The 3,717-nt window shown below is 64.8% G+C and overlaps 1 protein-coding gene and 1 non-coding gene across 2 annotated transcripts in view; both read left to right on the top strand.

The window, feature by feature from the left end:
* The window catches only part of cs (citrate synthase), a 67,760-nt gene that overhangs the window by 36,228 nt on the left and 27,815 nt on the right, over positions 1-3,717 (top strand).
* LOC140471368 (5.8S ribosomal RNA) lies at positions 1,502-1,655 on the top strand. The gene has a single exon (XR_011956985.1). It is a non-coding gene; the product is annotated as a 5.8S ribosomal RNA (ribosomal RNA).

The raw sequence follows: 3,717 nt of genomic DNA on the forward strand, positions 1-3,717 counted from the left end.
TCAACTTGTCTCGCGAGGGTGGTTTCGGGGCCAGCAGGAGAGCTCGTCGGGGTAGCAGGCCCTGCAGCCGTGGTCACCGCCAAATCGCCACAACTCGAGCAAGTGAAAAAAAAAGTAACAAATAAGAAAGGATCGTCGGCTTGGGGGTACGCCCGTTTCCGTTTCAACTTGTCTCGCGAGGGTGGTTTCGGGGCCAGCAGGAGAGCTCGTCGGGGTAGCAGGCCCTGCAGCCGTGGTCACCGCCAAATCGCCACAACTCGAGCAAGTGAAAAAAAAAGTAACAAATAAGAAAGGATCGTCGGCTTGGGGGTACGCCCGTTTCCGTTTCAACTTGTCTCGCGAGGGTGGTTTCGGGGCCAGCAGGAGAGCTCGTCGGGGTAGCAGGCCCTGCAGCCGTGGTCACCGCCAAACCCCCCACAACTGTTGGGCGCCTACCTGCGCGGGGCAGGAGGACACTTTCCGATTTCAAATCTCCGTTTGCCGAGTCCACCCCGAACGCACGCGGGCGGGCGGGTTCGCATCACCCTTCGTCACAAGGGGCGAAGCCCGTTCCACCGTCTCGTCAGTAGTGCCGACCGGTCTGTGATCGACGAGGGGAGCCACACCAGGTCCGGCCCTGCTGCTTGGCGGCACCGCGTCGTCGGGAGCTCGCGACAGACGGAGGGTTTCGGTGTACTCTCCAGCCACGGGAAACGAAGCCGGTGATGCAGGCGCCGGTCTTTCGCTCCCAAATCGGCTGGGTTTACATCGTTGCTATCTAGTCACGCTCCCTTCAAACCCGACGGGGTACCTATTCCCCTCACCCGTCTGTGCGTATACAGCCTCTTTGCACTTGCGGGATGGGGGTGGTGGTTTAAAGACTCTCGAGTTGCCGCCCGTCGGTCTCCGAGCTCCGTGCAGTAGTGATCCCCAGCGAACTGCCAGCAGGGCGAACGAGCGATCCCGCTCTCGGTCGGGGCGCCTGGCGTCGATCGGTGGTCGGTGGCTTGCGGGCAAGCTGCGCTGTGAGTGTGGGAACGAGTATGACGAGCCGTTGCCGCGACTCCCAGTCCACCTCGGCGGTGGCTGGGCCGGGCGGGCGTCTGCTCGGGCGAGTGCCGCCCCCGCCTCCTCGCAGGAAGTCCGCTCGCCGACACGCCGCCACGTGCACGCGTCAGTGACGCTGCCGAACCGATGGCCGGTGCCCGTTCCCGCCTCTGCTTTTCCTAGGGCAAAGCTGCTGCACGCCTCGTGATACTAGGCGGGCGACATGGTGGCGGTGATCCTGCCTCCGTCGCTGCGGTGCGTTGGGGCACGCATCGCCTCTTGGGCGCCCTGTCCTCCTCCCCCCAATAGACGTATGTTTCTGCGGGCCGCACCAGGATGGTGCTCCCCATCGCTTCACGCCACCCTGCTCCGCCCGCACGCCGGCGTGCAGGTGGCTGTAGCTCAAGGTGGGGAGCGTATGTGCGGTCCGGGTCGCTTTCCTCTGGCGAGGGAGAGACCTAAAACAAACTCAGACAACTCTTGACGGTGGATCACTCGGCTCGTGCGTCGATGACGAACGCAGCTAGCTGCGAGAATTAATGTGAATTGCAGGACACATTGATCATCGACACTTTGAACGCACTTTGCGGCCCCGGGTTCTTCCCGGGGCCACGCCTGTCTGAGGGTCGTTTGGCAATCAATCGCACTCGCCTTGGCTGGCGAGAGCGCGGCTGGGGTGTCGCAGAGGACCCGTCCTCTTTGTCCCCCTAAGTTCAGACTCCGGAGCCCTCCGGCGTCGGAGCGCTTGGCCTTTCCCCCCCACCCTGCACATTCCGTTCGTCAGGCTCGACGCCATCCCCCCGCCGGGGAGCGCGGCCTGGCGTCCGTCTGTGTCGTGGCAGTGGGGCCAGCACGGCTGTCACCGGTCCCAGAATGGCTGTCGGTGGTTCACACTGTGTGTGTGTGCCAACCCTCCTGGTCTCTGGGACACGGAGCTGCCACGAAGTGTTGAGCCTCCAGTGGGGGGTCTGCCTAAGCTCTGCACGTCCGCATTGGGTCCGTCTCTCGGTTGGCTGGCAGTGGAAAGAGTGAAGGGAGCCGCGGAGGTCCGGTGCTGGTGCGCCGCCGGCCTGACCGTGGAGCTCGCCGGTTTGACACGCTGACCCGACTCGATGGTTGATCGATTGAGAGTGCTGGGAGCTGCAGGCCGCCCGCTGCTGCAGCCGCCCGTCTCGTGGTTCGTCCTCGGCCTTAAGTGGCCGGCGGGGCGTCTGATCCTGTCTCCCCTGCTGGCGCCGAGTGCCTGGCCGAGGGAGGAGGTTTTCGTCGAACGCTGTGACTTGGACGGTCGCACGCGCGTGGATCGCTGGCTCTTGGCTCTCCCGTTCAGTCCGCACGTTTTCCGCTCCGTCCTGCCACCGGTCTCGGGAGGTACGGAGGGGTTGGCGGGCGTGGTGTGTGCTCCGTCACCGTGCAGGCACACCTACCACGCCGTCGGCCGACCCCCGCACGGTCCTCCTGGCCATCGGGAGGACGGCGGAACGTCGGGCTGTCGGGGGCCAAGTCGCCAGAAGGCCACCGCTGTGTCTTCCGTACCCTGTCACCGTCGGCGTGCCTTCCTCAACTCGTCCGGCTCGGGGCCGCTGGGTTCAGGAGCGGCGTCGCCCGCCGGCCCCACTGAAGGCCGTGCCGTTCCGCGGCTGGCGATCGATGTGCGTGGCGTGCCTGCGCGACCGTTCGCCACTTGAGCCTCGGCACTCCTCTCTCCCTCTCTCTGACCGTCGGGCAGTCTCTGTCTGCTGGTGCCTCGCACGTCCCGGGCGGCGGGTCGTCACCCCCGCGACCGGGCCTCCGGCAAGGCAGGAATCAGGCTGACCCTTCCGCTCGAGTAAGCAGCCGGCACTTCCGAGTTTCGCCTCCCGCCGTGGACGGGGGAGGGTCTCCGGTCCCGTGGAATTGCGCCGAGCACGTCCCCGCGCGTGGACGCGGCGGCGCTGGAGGCGGCAGGGGCGGCCACTCGTCGACACCATCGCTGGCCAAGGGTGGTGAGCGACGTGCGGGTGGCTGGCTCTCTGACCGTCGCGGCGTCGGCCAAACTCCCGTCCGCGGTGAGACGTTGCCGGCCCACTAAGAGGTGGTGCGGGGGATTCGCACGCTGGCGGTGCGGCCTGGCCATCCTCTGACTCTGGGTACGACCTCAGATCAGACGCGACAACCCGCTGAATTTAAGCATATTACTAAGCGGTGGAAAAGAAACTAACAAGGATTCCCTTAGTAACTGCGAGTGAACAGGGAAGAGCCCAGCGCCGAATCCCCGCTCGCTTGACGGGCGAGGGAAATGTGGCGTACAGAAGCGCTTTCTTCGACGGTGCCCAGTCGCCCCAGTCCTCCTGATCGAGGCCTAGCCTGAGGACGGTGTGAGGCCAGTGGCGGTGAGAGGCGGGTCGAGATCGCGTCTTCTTGGAGTCGGGTTGCTTGTGAATGCAGCCCAAAGCGGGTGGTAAACTCCATCTAAGGCTAAATACTGGCACGAGACCGATAGTCAACAAGTACCGTAAGGGAAAGTTGAAAAGAACTTTGAAGAGAGAGTTCAAGAGGGCGTGAAACCGTCAAGAGGTAAACGGGTGTGGTCCGCGCAGTCCGCCCGGAGGATTCAACTCGGCGGCTCCGGTCGGTCGCGTTGGGGTCTGGCGGATCTCCTCTGCTGGGACCGCTCCCCGCGCGGGCACGGCTGTCGCCGGGCGCATTTCC

The sequence above is a fragment of the Chiloscyllium punctatum genome, chromosome X (genome assembly GCF_047496795.1).
Source record: "Chiloscyllium punctatum isolate Juve2018m chromosome X, sChiPun1.3, whole genome shotgun sequence".
Classification (NCBI taxonomy): domain Eukaryota; kingdom Metazoa; phylum Chordata; class Chondrichthyes; order Orectolobiformes; family Hemiscylliidae; genus Chiloscyllium; species Chiloscyllium punctatum.